This window comes from Chiloscyllium punctatum, chromosome 8, assembly GCF_047496795.1.
Source record: "Chiloscyllium punctatum isolate Juve2018m chromosome 8, sChiPun1.3, whole genome shotgun sequence".
NCBI classification, from domain to species: domain Eukaryota; kingdom Metazoa; phylum Chordata; class Chondrichthyes; order Orectolobiformes; family Hemiscylliidae; genus Chiloscyllium; species Chiloscyllium punctatum.
In genome coordinates this window covers 43,898,458-43,912,101 of record NC_092746.1, presented here as the reverse complement: position 1 = coordinate 43,912,101, position 13,644 = coordinate 43,898,458, and the positions used below count along the sequence as shown (strand labels likewise).

The 13,644-nt window shown below is 40.7% G+C and overlaps 1 protein-coding gene across 1 annotated transcript in view; it reads right to left on the bottom strand.

The window, feature by feature from the left end:
* The window catches only part of LOC140480501 (uncharacterized), a 233,358-nt gene that overhangs the window by 206,409 nt on the left and 13,305 nt on the right, over positions 1–13,644 (bottom strand). The gene's annotated exons all lie outside the window — the stretch shown is intronic.

The window sequence follows — 13,644 nt, the reverse complement described above, 5'->3', positions numbered from 1 at the left end:
TTTTATGATCAGGTCCACACATCTTTAGTGTCATTAAGACCAAATTCCTGTAAGGGCGATGTTGTGGCATATTTCCATAGTAATGTGCAAGCCACAATGTATGCAATTTCATTGTGTTCATGCTGACAAACTAGTTCCGGAATTAGACCAAATTGCCAAAAAGGAATCGAGAAAAGAAAAAGTACTTTGACTTGTGAACGGTGAAGTGAGTTAAGCACAAAGGTTGCATGTGCACAACAATTGCACATGGAAGGCAGAGAGGTGAATTTAAGGGTAAATGCTAATGTCACCTATCCATTATCTTGGCCAACAAACATTGTATGAACTGGAGACTTTATAAGGAGGGGAGAAATATAAAATCAGCAAAAATGTTGTGAAATCTGATTTTATGACTTTGCTGGAATTTTATCTTCTAAACATTTCATTTTTATTGCACAGTCACAAAATATTAAATGGCAGTTACATTCATCAAGCAGCATAATCATGCCACAGGCAGGTGTGGCCCTTGTAAGGTTTTAAAATTCAACACTTGTTACATAGTTTTTATAATGAATTTATGGTTCAGAGCATATCAATCCATTAGCTTGAGACAGTAACATATTTCTCAATTTTCATCAGTTATGAATACATGCAACATAATACTCCAACTTGCAAAACATTTGAATTTTCCATATTTCAAAAATAATGACTAATACTTGTGTTGGTGGTAGCTGAATAGATTGGGAAATATTTAGCATTTAAAAGATGTATGTCTTTACGTCAACTCCTACTGTGGAAAATATCGAGTTAATAAATATTTTACAATATATTACTTCATTCCTATTACCTGTCAGTTGAAAATATTTCAATCTCAGATAACCTCCTACACTGTTCAATTCATATAGGTTAAGTAAATAGGAAGGTAAGAACCAGAGTAGGCTATTTAGCCCATGGAATATATTCCGTCCTTCAATTAGTTCAAGTCTGATTTAAGATTTAAGTGTGCAATTACATTTGCCCCCATATCCCTTAATACCCTTGGCTAAACAATAAAATGCTCAAAATTTAACTTAAGATATTCCCAGAGTAGGCGATGTACTTTTCTTTACAACATGTTTTGCTGAAATCCTCCAGTTTTCCCTCTCACTCCTTCTCAGATCTAATTCCAGATGTGGCAATTTTATCCTATCACCCTGACCTCTTCCTCTGCCCAAATGTGTTTCTTTGCTCTGCCCAGATACCAGTAAATCATAGAAGGTGGACTAGTAGATTTAAAAAGTGGGTGTTATGCAAAATAATGGCTAAAAAGCTATCAGCAGTGCAGAATGAACCTAACAGCACTGAGAATGTAGGCAAGGAATTCCAACACTAGTAGAAAGGAGGTTTCTGAAAATACTGGGAAGTTTTTGAATCTGGGACCATTGGGAGGCTACCTCATTTTTTGGGGGGAACATCAATAGAGGGTCCCAGGATCTGGGAATAGCAGAAGGGCAAACTTGGGCTCCTTCAGAATCCTATCATTCCAGGATAGAATTCAAAATTATTGGAAGAAAGTTTTTGGAATTAGATATTACTGAGGAGGGGGAGGTGTGGGAGATCAGTTCCCAGCAACTTGAGAGAATTGAACGGCCAGAGGAAGGTGCTTTAATGTTTCCCTTTCCTCCTTAAAGACCAACAGGTTGAATTTCACCAAATATCAGCCAAGTAAATTCTAGGCAGTTCCATGGATGGTGTATTGATGATCGGTCAGAACACTGTAATACTATGGACATTTTCAGCCCTTAATTCCACAATGTGTTTTTTTAAAAAGGACTGCTACAGAGACAGAGTATCTGCAGATGTAAAATCTTCTGTGTACACGCGATGGGATGTTATATGGAAAGGAGTCAAAAAAACTTCAAACATGTTGGACTATGATCTCTTGCAACTGCAAAGATAACAAGGACCTAAATCCTCTCTGTTCAACAGCAAGCTAACCCCTGCAGATTTTGTGCACATTTTGTGTTTTACCCTTTGAGGAATACAGAGTACTCAAGGACAGGGGTTAAAAAGCCAGTTTCAACTCTACTGGCATGCAGAAATGGAACTGAATGCTCCTGTGTGCACCAGCATGGATTCATAGTCAAGGAACTATGGCTTAGTTACTCCTGTTTTGCATGTAAATGCACTCTCTGACTCCAAGTGCTCTAAACCAGACAAAAGGAATAATGAAAGGAAATTCCCTCATCTTAAGTGCTGGTATCCAATTATGGTTAAAAGGAATCAAAACTACAGAATCTCGAATAAACTGCAAAACCAAGGATCGTGAAGCTAACTGTTAAAATAGCAATGCCACCTGTACCTTTTACTACAACGGCTGCAGCCTGCAATATTGCTGCTCTTCACAAACAATTCAGAAATTGATTTGGAAAATCAATTTTTATGTTTTTATATTTTTGGACTTAATTTATGATCTGTGTGTGTATATATGTGTTGCATTATTATTTATTCTTGCATTTTGTACTTAAACTCACTCTTTAGGATAATTTAAGAAAGCCTGGTTAAAGTGACCCTTTACAATCCATCAAATTCATGGGATCTGAGAAAAAGAAATCTACAAGGGAAGGTTTCCTTTCTAAATTAATCTTATTGTAACCAATTATGAACACGAGTGAATAATGAAGGGGAGCCAGTTCATCCCTTCTCACCTAATAGCTTAACAGGTTGGGGTAATCCACTGAAATTGTTAAGAACTGGAATTGTGGGAAGCGCTGGCATAGTGACTGGCATAGCTCACACATAAACAGAGCTTGGCACCAGAATGTTGGCTGGCTGCAACAAGAGTGGAGCTGCCAAGACAATCACAGTGCAAGGTGGAATCAAATTCCGACATCAGCTCATGGAAATAAATGGACATTTCACTTCCTGCTGTGATGATCATTAAAAAAAAATTGAAATATAAAATTTGGAACTTTGAAAGCGGTTTAATGTCCTCATTTTCTTCCTTGGGAGACTGCTGCCATTCTCCACTTCAGTGTCTATCACATCTCCCCTTTGCCTGTGCCAGTTGTATTTAGCAAAAAAACACTAGTATTATGTAACGTACTCTGTCCGGAGGGTAATGCAAAGGCCCACCAGACCAATGCAAGCACTGGAACCTGATCATTAAGAAAGCTTATTGTCTGCTCCACTGTGATTTTAGTGGGAAAATGGGCTGCAATGTTCCTATACTCAGCTTCAGTCAAGGGGCTACATAATGGAGTCATCAGCCATGATTGCAGAGGTAGTTCTCGTTTTCCAGCATCCATCCTTATAAGACATCCAGTTCTGGAAATTAAGTAGAAACCTGAGAATTTTCAAGGATATAGGTACCAGGGCAACTTCCAAGGTACTTTAAGATGTGGTACCAATGATCACAAATATTAATCAAATGAAATCTTTATCTATTGATGAAGTCAGCTGCATTATGCAGCTTTCAATGTAACAATAATAGTCAATAGAACTCTACACCTAGGGGAAGGCAGTTATGTTGGCAGAATCTGTTCAAGCTGCAGTACCAACCTTACCCTCATGGGGAAACAAGGCAGTGTAATCTGGCACAAACTGCATTACAGTCACAGCCTTGATACATTTTGTGTGCTGAGAGTTGGGAGATCCATACAGGTCTCCAGCAGATATTTGAAAGCAGCCAATTACATTCACATTTAATACAGCTGTCACTTTGACGGCCACTTCAGATCACCAGTTCTGCTGAAGCAAAGTCACAGCTCTGAGACTGTGTCTAGGTAAATCCTCAGGCTGGTGTAACATCTGGAGGAAATGAATTCAGGGACAATGGTCTCTGGGTCTCCTATAAATGCAAAGGAGGACCTTTCACTGCAGCTTCTTTAAATGGAGGCTGTTCAGCAGCTGCTTGAGGTTGCTGCTGCTACTGCACTTGCTGACATATTTGTTCCTCTTCAATTTCTCAGTGCCTTCATTGTACATTGAGTAGAGACAAAAAAAAAAAATGCTGGAATCCAAGGTAGACAAGGAGGCTGGAAGAACACAGCAAGCCAGGCAACATCAAGAAGTGGAAAAGTCAATGTTTCAGGTGTAACCCTGAAGAAGGATTACACCTGAAATGTTGACTTTTCCACCTCCTGATGCAGCCTGGCTTGCTGTGTTCATCCAGCCTCCTGCTTGTTTTCATTGTACATTGGCCACAGCAGTGATAACAGCTGCAGTGGCTGGATCAATTGTTTGTGGCTCCAATAAATCTATGTGAGGAATATGAGAAACAATGTGAGCAGTCACCAGTTGCATGACTCACAAATGACAGTTTTGCATAGTGTCAATACAGTGGGACATGGAAGACTCCCAACAGGAGGGCCATGGGACATCTTCACATGAAGCTCTGACATAGTGGACCAGATACCACTATACGCCATGTATAGTGGGAGATTGTAGGTCAGGTAGGATTACAGAAGCTTTGATCCCCTACCCATCCAAGAAAGGCAGCATTACTTGAAAAAGCATGTTGGTAAAAAGTTATATTCAATGTGAGAGAAAAGCAGCTTACATCCTAACAAGAATACTCCATAAAGTTAGTTCAGTATGATTTCTATTTCAAAAATCCATGCTGTCTTTGTCTATCCTGTTAATGCTTTCAAATTGTTATGTTATCGTGTCTTTTGGAATAGATTCTAGCATTTTCCCTACTACTGATGTTCAGCGAACTGATCTGCAATTTTCTGTTTTTCCCTCTTCCCTTTTATAAATAGGGAATTTGCTATCCTCCAATCTGTAGGAACTGTTCCAAAGTCTTTGGAAAGTTGGAAGATGACAATGACTGCATACAATATTTCAAGGGATGCCTCCTCTAATACTCTGGGATGTAGATTTTCAGGCCTGAGGATTCGTCTGATTTTAACATCATTAATTACCCCAGTACCTTCTTTTTAAAATGAATACTGATTTATTTTCAATTCCCACCTCTAACTAGACCCTTGGTTCTGTAACATTTCTGGGAAATTATTTGTGTCCTCTTTTGTGATGAGAGAACAAAGTTGTGTATTCAATTCTGCTCCCATTTCTTTCATCCCCATTATAATTTATTCTTTTCTGACTGTAAGGACCTACTTTTACCTTTGGTCATCTTTTGCACATCAAATATTTTTAGAAGCTCTTACAATTGGTTTTTATGTTCCTTGCAAGTTTACTCTCTTACTCTACCCCTCTTGGTCAATCTTTTTGTACTATTTTGTTGAACTCTAAACTGCTCCAAGACTTCATGTTATATGTCTCCTCTCTTACTTAATAATATCCTTAATTTCTTTTCTAAGCCATGGTTCAGTCACCTTTCCTGTATTATTGCTGTACCAGATAGGAAAGAATAATTGTTGTAATTCATGCATACACTCCTTAATTTTTAGTCATTGCTTAGCCACTACCAACCCTTTTAGAAGTTTCCTCAATCTATCCACTGTGAATTCATACCCCATATCCTTATAGATGAGTGATCAAACCTCAGACTGATCTCTGTGTAGTTAATCCCTGGACTGGTGGCACTGGACTCACAGGACTGACTATGGCCTACGCAGTCTGTAATAATATGGAATCCCTAATCTGAGTGCCCCAAGCAACTGACTGTGTCTAAGCCCTGAGACTGAGATTGGATGATGTCCTTGACTGACTGTGACTGGACATCCTGACTGACATAAGATCCCTTTGGCTTAATTGAAGACTTTGAGACATGGTTATCTGGTTGGAAGACCTACAGATTTTATTGCCATATTATGCTTGCTGCATAAACTGCTGGAGCATGCTACAGGTGAGGAATTGATGTAGCTCAATGTTGTAGAGTAACATGCCTAGCCTTTGGCTGATCACTATAGAAACTATGACAAACTGTCTGGCTTGGTGCCTATGCTAAAAGGCAAGGCACGACTACTGCAAGCCTGAGAGTTCCGAATGATGAAGGGTAGGACGGAGATGCTGTGAACATCCAAGGTGATGCAAAGTGAGTAAGAACCAAGAAAGCAAGCAAAGAGCCCCAGAATGCACCATGCTCTGTTGCATGAGATGGGTGACTGTTCCTGTGCACAAACTGGCCCGGCAGAAGCATTGCAAAGTAAAGTACTAGTGTGCTCCAAAATGCAGTATTGAACTGGAGATGTGCCATGATGATGCATTGAGGCTGGTGTGAGTGGCATGGTAGCTCAGCAGTTAGCACTGCCACGTCACAGCGCCAGGGACCCAGGTTCGATTCCCGCCTCGGGCAATTGTCTGTGTGGAGTTTGCACATTCTCCCCGTGTCTGCACGGGTTTCCTCCAGTTTCGTCCCACAGTCCAAAGATGTGCAGGTCAGGTAAATTGGCCATGCTAAATTACCCACAGTGCTAGGTGCATTATGCAGTGGTAAATGTAGGAGAATGGGTCTGGGTGGGCTGCTCTTTAGAGGGTTGGTGTGGACTTGTTGGGCCAAAGGGTCTGTTTCTATACTGAAGGGAATCTAATCTGTGTGCCTGATGCTAACTTTTATGGATTTGGCTGCCCATGCAGTGTGCCCTGAAATGATGGAGACAGGACTGCCTACATTAGAGGCTCAGAGGAACAAGCAAAGATAGCAAACAAGGATAGCAAAGATGATTCTCGATAGGAGTGAGAGAGGCAGGGTAGTTTTCATGGGGGATTTCAACTATCCAAATATTGACTGGGATCACTACAGTACGAGTACTATAGATGGGTCAGTTTTTGTCCAGTGTGTGCAGGAGGGCTTCCTGACACAGTATGTAGACAGGCCTGCAAGGGGCGAAGCCCCTTTAGATTTAGTACTGGGTAATGAGCCAGGTGTTAGATTTGGAAGTAGGTGAGCACTTTGGAGATAGTGATCACAAGAAGAAGAAGAAGAAGGCTTATGTTAGGACAAAATGTGAAAACTCAGGACGCTTGAGGGTTACAAGGAAGCCAGGAAAGACCTAAAAAGAGAGCTCAGAAGAGCCAGGAGGAGACTTGAGAAGTTGTTGGCGGATAGGATCAGGGTTAACCCTAAAGCTTTCCATAGGTATGTCAGGAATAAAAGAATGACGAGAGTTAAATTAGGGCCAATCAAGGATAATAGTGGGAAGTTGTGTGTGGAGTCAGAGGAGATAGGGGAAGCACTAAATAAATATTTTTCGACAGTGTTCACTATAGAAAATGAAAATGTTGGCGAGGAAGATACAGAGATACTTGTATCTAGATTAGAAGAGATTGACGTTCACAAGGAAGAGGTATTAGAAATACTGCAGAGTGTGAAAATAGACAAGTCCCCTAGGATGGGATCTATTCTAGGATCCTCTGGGAAGCAAGGGAAGAGATTGCCGAGCCTTTGGCATTGATCTTCAAATCACCATTGTTTACAGGAATAGTGCCTGAGGACTGGAGGATAGCAAATGTGGTTCACTTGTTCAAAAAGGGTAGTAGAGACAACCCTGATAATTACAGACCAGTGAGTCTCACTTCAGTTGTTGGTAAAGTGTTGGAAAAGGTGATAAGAGATAGGATTTATAACCATCTAGAAAAGAATAATCTGATCAGGGACAGTCAGCATGGTTTTGTGAAGGGTAGGTCGTGCCTCACAAACCTTATTGAGTTTTTTGGCAAAGTGACCAAACAGGTAGATGAGACTAAACCGGTTGATGTGGTGTATATGGATTTCAGCAAGGCGTTCGATAAGGTTCCCCACAGTAGGCTATTATACAAAATGCGGAGGAATGGGATTGTGGGAGACATAGCAGTTTGGATCAGTAATTGGCTTGCTGAAAGAAAACAGAGGGTTGTAGTTGATGGAACATGTTCATCTTGGTGTCCAGTTACTAGCGGCGTACCGCAAGGGTCGGTGTTGGGTCCACTGCTGTTCGTCATTTTTATAAATGACACGGATGAGGGCTTAGAAGGGTGGGTTAGTAAATTTGCGGATGACACTAAGGTTGGTGGAGTTGTGGATAGTGATGAAGGATATAGTAGGTTGCAGAGAGACATTGATAGGGTGCAGAGCTGGGCTGAGAGATGGCAAATGGAGTTTAATGTGGACAAGTGTGAGGTGATACACTTTGGACGGAGTAATTGGAATGCAAAGTACTGGGCTAATGGTAAGATTCTTGGGAGTGCAGATGAGCAGAGAGATCTCGGTGTCCATGTACACAGATCCCTTAAAGTTGCCACCCAGATTGACAGGGTTGTTAAGAAGGCATACACTGTTTTGGCCTTTATTAATAAAGGAATTGAGTTCCGGATCCAGGAGGTTGCGCTGCAGCTGTACAAAGCTCTGGTACGGCCATACTTGGAGTATTGTGTACAGTTCTGGTCACTGCATTATAAGAAGGATTTGGAAGCTTTGGAAAGGGTGCAGAGGAGATTTACTAGGATGTTGCCTGGTATGGAAGGAGTGTCTTACGAGGAAAGGCTGAGGGCCTTGAGGCTGTTTTCGTTAGAGAGAAGAAGGCTGAGAGGTGACTTAATAGAGACATACAAGATAATCAGAGAGTTAGATAGGGTGGACAGGGAGAGCCTTTTTCCAAGTATGGGGACGGCAAACACGAGGGGACACAACTTTAAAGTGAGGGGAGAGAGGTATAAGACAGATGTCAGAGGTAGTTTCTTTACTCAGAGGGTAAGGGTATGGAATGCTTTGCCTGCAATTGTAGTAGATTCGCCAAGTTTAAGTGCATTCAAGTCGTCATTGGACAGGCATATGGACGTACATGGAATAGGGTAGGTGGGATGGGCTTCAGATTAGTATGACAGGGCGACACAACATCGAGGGCCGAAGGGCCTGTAGCTGCGCTGTAATGTTTTATGTTCTATAAGCTGTGAGCTGGGGCCACAGGTACCTGCTCAGACTTTCGAGTCAGATATTGTCACCATCCAGTTTCTCCCTGCTGCCAGGGAAAAGCAGTTTTCATATAAGAGGGGCAAGAAGAGCTAATAAGAAGATGTCAATATAGGCAAATAGACCCTCACTGCTTAATAAGGAAATCTTCTTCTCACTGTTGAAACCTTGTGTTGAAAGTCAGACTCATCAGACTCATCCAATTAAGCAGCTCAAAATGAGAGTGCAAAGGTTAAAACTGTTCAATATTGTTTCCAGCAGTCATTCTCAATTTAAAAGTACAATTAAAATTAACCTTTAAAAAAAGTACATTTAAATACAGTTCTTTAGAATACCGGTAAACACAGCATACTCAATTGAACTTTTCTTTCTTTGTACATCACCCAAATGAGAGTGATGCACACAAATAAGGCCACATCATTCAGGGCCTGTAAGATTCCATCTAACATTTCAACTCACCATTTTCCTCCCTAGTGGAGCGACAACCTTTGTCTTACATTCAGTTATTCGCTCACTGTTCGTAATTGCTGTGATAAAATTCCTGCCAATCACGGTTTCTAAAATTTCCTAGAATGTACTAATGGTGCATCTAAACTTGAAAGTGGAAACATTTATTTTTCAGGAATCAATCTAAAAATGCTAGCTCCTTATTTCTCAGGAGAGAAATCTCTCAGAATTTCAAAAGAAATACATTTCAATAAGTGTGTACACCCCAGTTGCCTGACTCACCATAAGAACTGGATAGATTGAATAGTTCCTTAAATTTTTAAGCTTTCATTAATGTCACTTGTTAAATACAACTTCACCCTTCATAAAGTAATATACAATCTTCAATTCAGAAAATCAAAAGTAAATCTGAGGTTCTCTCTTTTTTGTTGTTCCAGAAACAATAGCATTCAATCCACTGATGCTGTTGAAATGAAGCTAAATGAGATATTGTCGCTTGCCATCAATGTGAACATGCTCCTCTTGGTAGTGTCATAATCAACTTCTGTTTAAACAGAAGTACAACGGAAACATAATGAGTTTTTTTTAATCGAATTTGGTGAAGTGCCAAATGTAAATGAAAGTTCTACATTAATTCTAGCAGTTTCAGTTCTTACTTCTGTTCAGTCTAAAGTTCCTTAATGTCAATAAATAAATTGGTGAACCATTTGTGTATATGAAGGAAAAATCTTTTGTTTCACAAAGCATAAACCAAAAACCTGATTTCAACTGTTGGAATGACAGAATCATTCATCACAGGAAACTTAGTTTAATCTAAACCTACTCGAACAGATTCAGGTTCAAATTGAAAGAAAATAGCTGTTTATTTTTTTCCCTAAAATAACACTCCATGAATCTGTGCTTGTCAATAGCATGCATGACGAAGCAAGAGGCCAGGTGGATTAGAGGTCTTTGTTTTCAGTTTGGAAGCACCACCAAAAGATTTAAATCTACAGCTGCTTAAAAAGACTAACGACTTGAATGTTAAAATTCAAAGTGAAAGTATGGTTTAAAAACAGATGTAAACCTAAAATACACAATGACCCATAATTGGGCATTTACAGGCAATTCTGCTGACAGATCAACTTCTAACAAAGAAAATTAAGGGAGTCATTCGTAATCTAACTAAGCAGCTCAAAATGAGAGTGCAAAGGTTAAAACCATTCAATTTTGTTTCCAGCAATCATTCTCAATTTAAAAGTACAATTAAAATTAAACTTTAAAAAAAGTACATTTCAATACAGTTCTTTAGAATACTGGTTCTTTAGAATTAAGCATACTCAATTGAACTTTTCTTTCCTTGTACATCGCCCAAATGAGAGCGATGCACACAAATAAGACTGTTTTCTGTGCACTCCTCACCCTCACAGACATTGCCAGACATGTTTATAGGAGAAAGTGAGCACTGCAGATGCTGGAGAGTCAGAGTCTTAGAGTCATAGAGATGTACAGCATGGAAACAGACCCTTCGGTCCAACCTGTCCATGCTGACCAGATATCCCAACCCAAATTAGTCCCACCTGCCAGCACCCGGCCCATATCTCTCCAAACCCTTCCTATTCATATATCCATCCAAATGCCTCTTAAATGTTGCAATTGTACCAGCCTCCACCACATCCTCTGGCAGCTCATTCCATACACGTACCACCCCCTGCGTGAAAAAGTTGCCTCTTAGGTCTCTTTTATATCTATCCCCTCTCACCCTAAACCTATGCCCTCTGGTTCTGGACTCCCCAACCCCAGGGAAAAGACTTTGTCTATTTATCCTATCCATGCCCCTCATAATTTTATAAACCTCTATAAGATCACCCCTCAGCCTTCGATGCTCCAGGGAAAACAGCCCCAGCCTGTTCAGCCTCTCTCTGTAGCTCAGATCCTCCAACCCTGGCAATAGCCTTGTAAATCTTTTCTGAATGCTTTTAAGTTTCACAACATCTTTCCGATAGGAAGGAGACCAGAATTGCAAGCAATATTCCAACAGTGGCCTAACCAATGTCCTGTACAGCCGCAACATGACCTCCCAACTCCTGTACTCAATACCCTGACCAATAAAGGAAAGCATACCAAACGCGTTCTTCACTATCCTATCCACCTGCAACTCCACTTTCAAGGAACTATGAACCTGCACTCCAAGGTCTCTTTGTTCAGCAACACTCCCTAGGACCTTACCATTAAGTGTATAAGTCCTGCTAAGATTTTCTTTCCCAAAATGCAGCACCTCGCATTTATCTGAATTAAACTCCATCTGTCACTTCTCAGCCCATTGGCCCATCTCGTCCAGATCAAAAAATGTCAGGAATGTGATGAAGGGCTCATGCTCAAAACGCTGACTCTCCTGCTCCTCGGATGCTGCCTGACCTGCTGTGCTTTTCCAGTGCCACACTTTGCAACTCAGACATGTTTATACCCACCAATCCCATTTTTCAACTGAGCAACAGCTCTGATTGCTGCACCGTGTACTGCAATTCAAATAGATGTGGCACAAGTATTCAATGGCAACCATGTACATATTACTATAAATCAGCATTGCATTCAGTGGTATATTACTCAATAAATTGGGATGAGTGGGCAGTCTTATGAGATGCTGGGTAAATTGGACCTATATCGTCTGGAGTTTAGAAGAATGAGAAGCAATCATTGAAAACTGCAAGACATTGAAGGTTGTTTCTCTGGCTAGGGAATCTAGCACACGTAGGTGCAGACTCAGTATAAAGGACTGATCATTAAGGACTAATGAGGAGAAATTATTTCCCTCAAATGATTATGAATCTTTTGAACACTCAACCTCAGGGGGTGATACTCTATCAGTGGATACATTTCAGGCTGAAACAGAGAATTTTTCAGTTTCTTCAATAATTGAGGAATATGGGGAGAAGGGAGGAAAGTGGAATTGAAGCCCAAAATCAATCTCAACCATACTGAATGTCAGAATAAGCTCAGTCATATGATCTGCTTCTGCTTCTGAGTTTGCTCAATTTGTATTGGCTTAAAATTTATAGTGTTCCCACATATCTGCAGTCATTGTCCTTCTAGATGGAAGTGGTCATGAGTTTGAAGGTGCTGTCTAAAGAACTTTCCTAAACTTCTGCAGTGCATCTTGTAGATAGTACACATTGCTGCTACCAAGAGTCGGCTGTGGAAGACGTGGATCCTTGTGGGGGTAATGCCAATCAAGCAGGCCGTTTTGTTTTGAGTGCTGTTAGATTTGCACCCATCCAGGAAAGTGGAGAGTATTCCATCACACTCCTTACTAGTGCCTTGTAGATGATAGACAGGCTTTGGGAAATCAGGAGGTAGGTTACTTGCTGCAGTATTCCAAGCCTCTGACCTGCTCTGTTTATGTTACAAGTCCAGTTGAGTTTCTGGTCAATGGTAACCCCTCAGGATGTCAATAATGGGGGATTCAGTGATGGTAATACTATTGAATGACAAGGGGTGAAGGTAAGATTATCTCCTATTAGTGACGGTCATTGCCTTGCATTTCTGTGGTATGAATTGTGATAAGAGGTCATCAGTAATCATGGGTGATTTTAATCTATATATAAACTGGATTGACAGGAGTAGCCTGGATAAGAAGTTCATAGAATGGTTTTGAGGTAGTTTCTTAGAACAGCTTATTCTAGAACCAGCCAGAGAACAGTTTTTTTCAGTCCCCTAAACTGAGTGGATTCTAAAGCTCCTGGTTATATTTTTCTTTCTCTAATTCTCCTGTTCTTTTTTAAATCTTTTTTCGTCACACTACCGCCTAACTGCAATAGTGCTTATATTCTCCTGTTTATGTATCTTTTTTTCCTTTATTCCCCCCACACTACCACCAACTGTGGTAGTGCACAACATGGGTGCTGGGGGAAAATATAAGCACTACCACAGTTGGTGGTGGTGCTTATATTTTCCCCCAGCACCCATGTTGTGTTGTGCAGGTGTGAGACACAGTGAAAGACACAAGGTGTGCAAATCTTTATTCAATTTCCACCACCAGGAAGAAAAGAAACACCCAAATGGCCAGTGACAAGTAGTGCCCTTCACATCAAAGGACAATGCTGCATGATCAAAAAGGTGAAGGGTAGGGCAGGGATTAAATCAAAATAGAGTTGGAAGAGCACAGTTTATTAGACTTTATGATATTAATGGCCTCAGAATAAAGTCACCCATAGGTTGTAGAAACCACAATATAGATTAGATTACTTACAATGTGGAAACAGACCCTTCAGCCCAACAAGTCCACACCAACCCTCAGAAGAGCAACCCATCCCCCTAACACTTTTTAGCGTGGCCAATTCACCTAACCTACACATTTTTGGACTGTGGGAGGAAACCGGAGCACCCGGAAGAAACCCATGCAGACA